The sequence below is a fragment of the Lepidochelys olivacea genome (genome assembly GCF_965140295.1).
Source record: "Lepidochelys olivacea isolate rLepOli2 genome assembly, chromosome: 5".
Classification (NCBI taxonomy): Eukaryota; Metazoa; Chordata; order Testudines; family Cheloniidae; genus Lepidochelys; species Lepidochelys olivacea.
The window spans coordinates 95453092-95464601 of NC_140415.1; the positions used below are offsets into that span (position 1 = coordinate 95453092).

At 45.1% G+C, this 11510-nt stretch overlaps 1 long non-coding RNA gene across 2 annotated transcripts; it reads right to left on the bottom strand.

The window, feature by feature from the left end:
* Positions 1-1708: 1708 nt before the first annotated feature.
* On the bottom strand, positions 1709-10443 carry LOC311520447. Of its 2 annotated transcripts, none has more exons than XR_014711597.1 (3): positions 10349-10443; positions 8030-8257; positions 1709-1986 (listed from the first exon to the last, which is right to left on the bottom strand). It is a non-coding gene; the product is annotated as an uncharacterized lncRNA (long non-coding RNA). The 2 variants fall into 2 exon arrangements; XR_014711598.1 differs by lacking the exon at positions 1709-1986 and adding an exon at positions 2939-4186.
* Positions 10444-11510: the final 1067 nt, after the last annotated feature.

Sequence of the window (11510 nt, forward strand, 5' to 3'; positions counted from 1 at the left end):
TAAGTTCATTACCCAGTCCACAAACACCCCTCAGAAATAAAAGGTAGGCATGCAGTCTAAATCTTAAACCTTATTAGACTATGCAGTATTTGGATCAAGCAGTTTTTATTACCTCACTGGTTGTTGCAGTTAAATTACAGTCCTTAATACATGGACTTTCCCTTTAAGCCTGGGACCAGTCTCCTCAGTTCAGGTCTTTGGCTTCCCAGCATCTTGCTGCTTTCAATATAGGTGGGGGAGAAGAAAGGTGGCCTCTTGATGCCACTGTCCCTTATTTTATACTGTTGTCCATGTCACTGGAAAGAAACTACCCAAGGCATGCCTGGTGGGCCTTGCTGAGTCACAGGTTTGAGCAATAATTGTAAATCCCTGGTTTACAACTCCCCTGCTGCTTAATGGTCGTTTAATGATCCAGGGTGTGGATCACCTCGTTTGTTGTCACTGGAGAACAAGCAGTGAACAACTCCCAGACTTACAACATATTTCAATAACAACCATACTGCAAAATCTCATAATTTCATACACACTAACGACATACATATTTTGATAGAACCATAGGTTTAAGCAGATAATGACCTTTCATATTATATCTTATATGGCCTGCTTTGTACGAAATATCACAACCATATATGAATGATGAATATAGGGGTTACGGGGTGCTACTTTGGGGTACAGTGAGTCACAAGTACCATATTCTGTCCTTTTGTACACTCAGGCTGGTCTACACTACGAGTTTATTTGATTTAGCAGCGTTACATTGAATTAACCCTGCATCCATCCACACAATGAAGCCATATTTTTTTACATAAAGGGCTCTGAAAACAGATTTCTGTACTCCTCTACAATCAGGGGATTAACACTGAAATCGACATCACCGTTTTGAATTAGGGTTATTGTGGACGCAATTCGAAGGTATTGGCCTCCGGGAGCTATCCCACTGTGCACCATTGTGACCACTCTGAACAGCACTCTGAACTTGGATGCACTGGCCAGGTATACAGGAAAAGCCCCGGGAACTTTTGAATCTCATTTCCTGTTTGGCCAGGCGAGCTCATCAGCACAGGTAACCATGCAGTCCCAGAATTGAAAAAGAGCTCCAGCATGGACCGAACGGGAGGTACTGGATCTGATTGCTGTATGGGGAGAGGAATCCGTGCTATCAGAACTACGTTCCAAAAGACAAAATGCCAAAACATTTCAAAAAATCTCAGAGGCCATGAGGGACAGAGGCTACATCAGGGACGCAACACAGTGTCGCGTGAAACTTAAGGAGCTCAGACAAGCGTACCAGAAAACCAAAGAATCAAACGGATGCTCCGGGACAGAGCCCCAGACATGCCGCTTTTACGCTTAGCTGCATGCAATTCTAGGGGTGGCCGCCACCACTACCCCACCCCTGTCTGTGGACTCTGATGATGGAGTACTCTCTGCCATGGCTGAGGATTTTGCAGATGGGGAAGATGAGGAGGAGGAGGAGGACGAGCTTGAGGAGAGCACACAGCACACCATTCTCCCCGACAGCCAGGATCTTTTTATCACCCTAAATGAAATACCCTCCCAACCCAACCAAGCCTGAGAAGGGATCTCTGGTGAGTGTACCTTTTTAAATATAATACAAGTTATAAAAGCAAGCATTTTTTAATGATTAAGTAGCCCTGAGGACTTGGGATACATTCGTGGCCAGTACTGCTACTGGAAAAGTCTGTTAATGTGTCTGGAGATGGAGCGGAAATCCTCCAGGGACATCTCCATGAAGCTGTTCTGGACGTACTCCCAAAGCCTTTTCAAAAGGTTTCTGGGGAGGGCAGCCTTATTCTGTCCTCCATGGTAGGACACTTTACCACGGCAGGCAAGCAGCACGTAGTCTGGAATCATTGCATAACAAAGCATGGCAGCATATGGTCCCGGTGTTTGTTGGCATTCAAGTAACATCCATTCTTTATCTCTCTGTGTTATCCTCAGGAGAGTGATATCATTCATGGTAACCTGGTTGAGATAGGGGAATTTAATTAAGGGGACATCCAGAGGTGGCCGTTCCTACTTGGCTGTTTGCCTGTGCCTGAAAAGAAATCCTCCCCGCAGTTAGCCACACGGTGGGGAAGGAGAGGGAGGGCATTGGCACTGAGCTGTTCGCATTTGGCTAGCAGGGATCTTCCCTGATACCAGCCACGCGATGGGGGCAGGGGTAAAGCAATCATCCCAGAGAATTGGATTGGGGGGCTGGGTTAGTTTGGTTTCTGCTGCTGCACGTTAACAGGAAAACTGCAGCATTAAATGGCCAACTCAACATGCTTTGCTTGGTATGGGAGAGAAGGGCGCTGCTGTTATGAAGGTTGCAGAAGCCGAAAGACTACGGCTTACCATGGCCGCCTGCAAGCCAAATTCTGTTCTGTTCATGCGCGATGAAATGTTCTCTGAGCTCATGCAGTCGTCCGGCACTGACAGAGCTCAGCAGAATGTGTGGAGGGCACAACAGCAGAGTACAGTGAAGTGGCTGAGGAACGTGAGGAGAGGTGGTGGCCAGAAGATCAGAGGAGGCATGAGAAAATGCTGGGGCTACTGCGGGATCAACAGGACATGCTCTGGCGTCTAGTGGAGGTTCATTAACAGCAGCAGGAGCACAGACTGCTGCTGCAGCCCCTGTTTAAGCATCCTCCCTCCTCCCCAAGTTCCATAGCCTCCTCACCCAGATGCCCAAGAACGTGGTGGGGGGAGACTCCGGGCACCCAACCACTCCACCCCAGTGGACAGCCCAAGCAACAGAAGGCTGTCATTCAAGAAGTTTTAAAGTAGCCTTTTCCTTCCCTCCTACCCTCCTCCCACACCCCACCCAGGCTACCTTGTGAATTATCTCCCTATTTTTATAATCAGTTAATAAAGAATACATGTTTTTTAAATGATAGTGACTTTATTTCCTTTGCAAGCAAGCTGTGATCGAAGAGGGGCGAGCGGGTGGCTTACAGGGAATTTAGAGACAACCAAGGGGACAGGTTTTCATCAAGGAGAAACAAACAGAAGTGTCACACAGTACCCTGGCCAGTCATGAAACTGGTTTTCAAAGCTTCTCTGATGCGTTGTGCTCTTCTAATCGCCCTGGTGTCTGTCTGCGCGTATTCAGTGGCCAGGCGATTTCCATCAACCTCCCACCCGCCCTCTTACTCTCACAGAGATTGTGGAGCACACAGCAAGCACCAATAACAATGGGAATATTGGTTTCGCTGAGGTCAGACCGAGTCAGTAAACTGCACCAGCGACCCTTTAAACGTCCAAATGCACCCACTACCATCATTCTGCACTTGCTCAGCCTATAGTTGAACAGCTCCTGACTACTGTCCAGGCTGCCTGTGTACGGCTTCATGAGCCATGGCATGAAGGGGTAGGCTGGGTCCCCAAGGATAACTATAGGCATTTCAACATCCTCAACATGGCCTGGAAAGTAAATCCCTTCCTGCAGCCGTTTAAACAGACCAGAGTTCCTGAAGACACGAACGTCATGGCCTTTCCCGGCCATCCCAAGTTGATGTTGGTGAAACGTTCCTTGTGATCTACCAGTGCTTGCAGCACCATTGAAAAGTACCTCTTTCGGTTTATGTACTGGCTGCCTTGGTGGTCCGGTCCCAAGATAGGGATATGCATTCCATCTATAGTGCCACCACAGTTAGGGAATCCCATTGCAGCAAAGCCATCTAGTATGACCTGTAAATTTCCTAGAGTCACTACCTTTGATAGCAGCAGCTCAATGATTGCGTTGGCTACTTGCATCACAGCAACCCCCACAGTAGATTTGCCCACTCCAAATTGATTACTGACTGACCAGTAGCTGTCTGGCATTGCAAGCTTCCACAGGGCTATTGCCACTCGCTTGTGAACTGTGAGGGCTGCTCTCATCTTGGTATTCTTGCACTTCAGGGCAGGGGAAAGCAAGTCACAAAGTTCCATAAACGTGCCCTTACGCATGCAAAAGTTTCGGAGCCACTGGGAATCGTCTCAACACTATGCAGTCCCACCACTCTGTGCTTGTTTCCCAGGGCAAAAATCGGCGTTCCACGGCATGAGTCTGCCCCAGTAACACCATGATCTCCAAATTGCTGGGGACTGCGGAATTAGAGAATTCTGTGTCCATGTCCTCATCACCATGCTGCCGTCACCTCCTCGCCTGGTTTCTCAGGTGCTGGTTCTGCATAAACTGCACGATAATGCACAAGGTGTTTACAATAGTCATAACTGCTGAGGCAAGCTGAACGGGCTCCATGCTTGCTGTGCTACAGCGTCTGCTCGGGCAATCCAGGGAAAAGGGCGCGAAACGATTGTCTGCCGTTGCTCTGACAGAGAGAGGGGCGACTGACAACATGGCTTACAGGGTTGGTTTACAGGGAATTAAAATCAACAAAGGGGGTGGCTTTGCATCAATGAGAAACAGAATGGCCCCCTCAAGGATAGAACTCAAAACCCTGGGTTTACAGGCCGTTGATTTTATGGAGGGAGGGGGGAGAAAATGAATACAAAACAAATCTAGTCTATTTCTTGTTTTGAGCCACTTCATCTATCTTTATACATCTTGCTGGCAGCAGACTGTGCAGTATGACTGCTGGCCATCATCATGTCCTGGGTGCTCGGCAGAAGACGATGCAGTATGACTGCTGGCCATTGTCGTCTACTGGCTGCTCATTAAAAGACAGTGCAGCGGGACAGCTGGCAGGACTGAATTGCCATGAGACGAAACTTAAAAGGGTAATGACCTGGCTGAGTCACTCCCATGTTTGCCCAGGCGCCCATGACCTCACTGAGGTGGGTTCAAAGAGCACCCTGGACTACGTCGACGATGGCTACCAGTCATACTGCACTGTCTGCTGCCAAAAGGCAATGAGCGGCTGCTGTGTAGCAAGGCAGTACCACATCTGCCAACACCCAGGAGACATACGGTGACAGTGAGCTGAGCGGGCTCCATGCTTGCCGTGGTATGGCGTCTGCTCGGGTAACCCAGGAAAAAAGGCATGAAACAATTGTCTGCCGTTACTTTCACGGAGGGAGGGAGGGAAAGGGAGCCTGACGATATGTACCCAGAACCACCCGCGACAATGTTTTTGCCCCATCACACATTGGGATTTCTACCCAGAATTCAAATGGGTGGGGGAGACTGCGGGAACTGTGGGATAGCCACCCACAGTGCAACGCTCCGGAAGTTGACGGTTGCCTCGGTACTGTGGACACACTCTGCCGACTACATGCACTTAGAGCATTTGTGTGGGGATACACACAATCAACTGTATAAAAACACTTTCTACAAAACCGAATTCTAGAAATTCAACCTAATTTCGTAGTATAGACATGGCCTCAGACAACTCCCACTGAGATTAGTGGGAGTTACACATTCATAGATTGTTTAAGGACTGTTTAAGGACAAGGAGTAATGGTCTCAAGTTGCAGTGGGGGAGGTTTAGGTTGGATATTAGGAAAAACTTTTTCACTAGGAGGGTGGTGAAACACTGGAATGCGTTACCTAGGGAGGTGGTAGAATCTCCTTCCTTAGAGGTTTTTAAGGTCAGGCTTGACAAAGCCCTGGCTGGGATGATTTAAGTAGGGATTGGTCCTGCTTTGAGCAGGGGGTTGGACTAGATGACCTCCTGAGGTCCCTTCCAACCCTGATATTCTCTGATTCTATGACTCTATACAAAATTGGCTGTTAGTGTGTAGACACCTCCAGTTGCTGACATAACCTCCATTCACTTTAGTGGAGAGTATCCCAGTCTCTCTAGGCACAATGGGGTATTTGCCAATTGCCTCAAATACTTTCAAAAACGTACAGCAAACTGGAAAAGGTGCTTTGTACACAGACTATTTTTACTATATCTTCCCTTTATAAAGGTATTTCCCTTTAACCGTCAGTGTGCCTAAGCCCCCTCATTCCTCTTGTGTGTGCATGTACACTAAAACCTCACACATTCCCGCAAAGGATGAAAGGCATAATGCCCTGAGAATGGGGTTTTCTCTACATTCATGTTTGCCCCTTCAATCCTCAGCCACTGCTGTATTTCCCACAGTGAGCCTCCAAATTTTCTCAACAAAAAACGGTAACCACTGACAGTGGTTGTGTATGAGAAACTGCTGAGCACACTGCTGAGCTCCATTTGCTATGTAATTGCTAAACTAGTGGGATCTAAACCACCACTTGGCTAAGCATTTTGGGACAACTGGATTTGGTCACACAGATTTCCAGAGGAAACAAATTTAGGTGTGCCAGTTTCTTTGCTGGGATAAAGCCAGCTATCCCACTAGGCTCCCCAGCCGGCAACATAGCCTCCTTTTCTCCTGAATCCTCTCCTGTGAGGCTTCCTCCCACCATCCCAGTATATATTACTTTAAATCTGCTCATACTTTGACATCCAATAGTATTCCCTCCCTCTCCGTAACTCTTCAGGATCTGCCCTCCTCGATCTCTACCAAAATCTCCTCTTCTCCACTCATTCTGTCTTCCAGAAACCCTCTTTTGTCCTCACTATTCCCCCAGAGAAATTCCTTTCTGCTCACTTTCCCTCAGAACCCCTCCCACCTCACCAAGCCCTTCAGCTGCCCGAACCTATCACAAATAAGAGGGCTAGGCCCAGGGCCATCATGGACAAGAGTCTATTTTCTTCCATAATCTGCCTGTGCATGTGGGAGTGGAGGTGATGCGACACATTTTTAATTCTCCCTCCCCACGAAGAGAGGCAGTCAGTGACTCTCATTTTTCTTTCTCTCTTTCTTTCCTCCCACCTCCAGCCTTTGTTGGATCTGGGTAGGTAATTAGAACTTCAGTGATGCCAATTCCCGTCTTTCCCCACCACAACAGTATGGAGGAGGAAGCAATCTTAAGATGACTTAGGAGCTACATACATGCCACCTAGCACTCCCTGTCTGTACAGCATGAGCAGATGTTACATCCGCTTCTTTTGCACAACTGATCAGCCGCTGGCAAACATCGTAACAGTGGTGGGGGCCCTGAGTCACAAAGGAAATGTTGATGTGAAGTACAGAGCAGCACTCCTCGTGTTCAGTACCCATTTCATCACCCTCTCAGTACAAAAAGTCCAAACTAAATGACTGCAAAAATTGCTAATTGTTACGCAACCCGCCCCCACACACATATACCCTGGTAATAGTCAGTGCTAATTTACTGGCTCCCAGTCTGTTACAGTCTTTCAGCATCAGGGTGAAGTGAAGAGCTATCTCAATCTCGCCTGCAGGGTTGTTTTGATCAGCCAGAACTTGATCTACACTGACAAGGCAGTAGTGAGCAAATGTCAGAGCATTTTTTATCAGAACTCCACCACACCTTAGGAGTGCTTCCTACATGTCTAGGGGTGAAAGGGGGAAAAAACAACACATAATATAAAATGCATTACTCTGATTTCTCACCCAGCTTCATACCAAACACCTGGATATACTGTTATATTACTCAAAATTATGTGTTCTCTCCCCACCAAAAAAGAAAAGAAAAAAAAAAGGCTAAAAGCCACTGTTTGTATGCGTCAGACTACACTAATTGCTGCCACTCCTCTTAAGAAAAAAGAAAGAGTCGAGCAATGAATAAAATATAGATGACGGGAATCAATTTAATTTAATCACCATAAGTATGTTGTAAAATCACTTCATCACTTCATGTTGGATGAAATATTCAATGGTTTTCCCAGCCCTCTCCTGTTCTTTCATCTAAGGAGACATAGAGTATCTTTGTCAGCAGAGGCAGCTGCTCTGGGGGTGAGATGAGACCTGCCATCTGTCCAGATTTGATCAGCTCATCTCTGATTCGGGTGAACATGTCCTGATCAAACAGCAGGGGAAATGAAAAATAAATGCTCTGATTTTATACCAAACAACCCAGGAACCACATTTTAGGAGGAAGGCCTTGATGAAACAGAGGTGGGAACAAAACTGAGTGGAAATATTTTACAGTCAGGAAGAGTACCATAAAACTAAACCATCCACTACAAGTTCATGCAATTTCAGTGGCAAAATTGATATTATTTGAAAAAATGAGCTGTTTACTTACATGGCTGGTGGAAAGGATTTGATAGCTGAGGAAACCTAACTGTCTCATTAGTGTTCCCATCCAGGTTTCCCTCCAAAACTGAGCATTCTGTTGCAAGAGGGAAAGTCTGTCCTGAGCAGCCTTCATTATGCCAAAGAGTTCCAGTCTGTCCTCACTTTCCTGTTCCTACCCATGTACTCTAACATAACAGCCTCTCTGGATACGGAAATGGTATATCTATGTAGGCATCTAAAACACAAACACAGCAGGAGAGGATTCACACAGTTGTGTCATGTTGAAAGAAGCTAGGTATCACAGTGGGTTAATGCACTTGCCTTTTGCTATGTGAGAATAGTTAGGAATCACAGAATGCTACTTTCTTCTAACAGTGAACAAGAAATAGAATAAAGTATATTTATAAAACAATATTATCCCTAATGCTGCTTTCACTCAGGATCAGCTTGTCTGTTAAGCCTTTGCCTAAAAACTCACTCAGCCTCATTCCTGCTTCAGATTTTAAGAACCAATTCACATATCCTCACACCATTCAACTCCAAAGCCTTGGATTCAAATTTTGGCTTGGGTCACAAGTAAAAATGAGCTTAATAGATTCCTCTTAGTCCTCGATGGGCATTTGTCCATATCAGACAGTTGGTGGTCCCTGTTTGAGAAAGCTGCAGACAGTTGTTTAATATACGAGGGAAAGGCGCTCAGATATGAAGGAGATGGTACAGTACACCAGGATTAAATCCAATGAAATAGAAATAACTGTATTTTTCAGGTCAAGAATGAGGTACGCTGGCAGAACTGTGTGAAGAAGCTTAGACTCATAGACCTTAAGACCAGAATGGACCATTCTGACCTCTGTCACATCACAGGCCACAGAACTTCACCCTCTAATAGGTCAAAAATCTCTGGCTGGGTTACTGAAGTCCTCCAGTCTTGATGTAAAGATATCAAGCTACAGAGAACCCATAATTTACTCTGGTTCAAACCAGCAAGAGGCCCATGTCCCATGCTGCAGAGGAAGGTGAAATCAGAAATAATTATTATTATTACTATTACGAATAAATAATAGCTCTGCTTGAGCCGTACACTTTTTATGCCTTCCAATTAGAGTATACGAACATATTTGGGACCTTACAGGTACTGTCCAACATTGGCACCAGTGTGCCGTACCACCATGACCAGGGCTCCAGTAAGGGTGACCAGACAGCAAGTGTGAAAAATCAGGGCAGGAAATGGAGCTAATAGGCACCTATATAAGACAAAGCCCCAAATCAGGATGTCTGGTCACCCTAACTGTGCCTGCTACCATCATGCCTTATGGAACTCCCTGGTACACAGAGGGCATGTAGCTGCTGTGTGTGCAGTGTCTACCTAGGATGTTACACCAGTATAAGCCAAGGTGTATATTTAAATTGATATAATGATAATGGTATAACCCTCTGTGTGGACACATAGCGAAACTGACCAGCATAGAATATTCCATATTCTGGAATAGCTCGCCAGATGAACACTCTATTCCTGAATAAAAGTGACTTTATTCTCAGATAATTACTCTGCTCACAAAGTGGCGTAATTATTCTGCAATGAAAGTGACTTTTATTCTGGAATAGTGTCCACATAGCAAACTATCGCAGAATAGCTATCAGAGAATAACTTATTCTGCAATAGCTATACTAGTCAATTTCCCTGTGTAGATAAAGCTTAATTCTCCTATATAAGGGTCTTTTTTTTTAATTAATAGCTATTTTTCTTCGGAAGAGGTTTAAGCTAAACTGAAAAAGGCCCTCTGATACTGGAGTAAGTTCGTTCACAGCGGGAGCTATACAGCATAACTATCAGTTTACCAGTATAATTGTTAAAACTTTCCCATGTAGATAAGCCCTCAAGGATCTGTATCCAGCAGCTGGATGCAGCGGAGAATTTGAACGAAAAGGGTAAATGCGTAAATTTTGTTAAACAAAATATCCTGTTCATGAACTATGTTTTGAATTTTAAAGAAGAGCTCTAGTAATTATAATCACTGTTTTCTATATATAGAAAACTGGCCTATATGGAAATAACACATAGAATTTTCATATTCTAGTTTCCTAAAGATATAGGCCCAAATCCTAAGTTTTGCTATTTTGTTTAATCATACCTGAATGGTTGCACCCATAAAGCCCTTGACTGTTCAGGTCTGAAACTACCCATTCTTTACTCATGGCCTTCTGTCTTTGAATCCAGAGTTTAAAAGACTTCATATCTGCCTGAAACTGATAATTTGTTTTCTGTTTATTATGGGGAAACCACACACATACAGAGAGAGAGAGAGAGAGAACAGCCATTCCCTACCTTCTAGAATAGGAAACCCCCTGTCTCCAAGAAATTGGTTTCCTGGCATCAGAGAAGCAAAATTTTCAAAGGTCAATACTCTTAAAATGTTCTTTAATGGCACCTGTAGCTTAGAGGAAATTACCTCCTGTAGAAGAAAAAAACACTCAGACAAGAAGTAGTAATCTTCATTAGTGATGAACAGCACTGTCAGAAAATTAAAACCAGAACAGCTCAATACCAGCAGCAGCAGAGTAGTATGAGGCCAATGACCTGTTACAATCCTTTGAACATTGACCCATTCTGACAAACACATTCTGGGTTGCCAGATAATTTACTAAGGTGAAAGGCAAAAAGTGTCTTTACCAAACGTTATAGCAAGCAACATTACCAGCTCTGTTGAATGGTCAGGAAATTAACATGCACACTTGCCAACCTTATGTGAAGAAATCTGCTGCCTGTCAGCTTGCATTCTTGTACATGGGAGGGAGCAGCTGGGGCAGCTGCTGGTACACACTGTATGACAGCACCCTCTCTAGAGGCCTGATATTATTACAACCTGCACCTCTCCTCATGTTGAATTAACTTGTTCTGACTGTGTGACAGTTCTGATGACTACACACTCTGATGCAAGTAGCCTGGGTCACATGCTGCTGCATGCATGGATTGTCACTAACTGTGCCACTAAAACCAGACAAAACCTTGTCAAGGGAGATAAACTCCTCTAGAGAGAAAGGTAAGTGACTCAACTCATAGCACAGCTTGTGAGGATTTTGTTCAGTTCAAGGACAGTATCCACTGACAGGAGAACTGGATGTAGTCAGGAAGACACACACACACAGACAGAGAGAGAGAGAGAGAGGTGCCAGAGCAAAAGCAGAAAGGCTGTCAGGGGCTCACTGTCAACATTTTCACAATAAAGAGACCAAGAAAATAAACCTTCCAATACCCCTCTGCAACTATCTGACAAAAAATATGCCCTCACTGTAAAAAGAGAGCTGCATTCTGGTTCAGAAATTAAGCTGATTCACATAGGTTTCTACAGACAGATGTTCTATTGCCATTCCCACTTGCTGGAGTTCAACCAGCCCCAGTCCTACCAGACACCACCATTCCTGGCAGTGGCTGGATTCCTGTCAAACCCAAGTAAGACAAATGTTGAATGTAACTGTTTTTGTTCTCC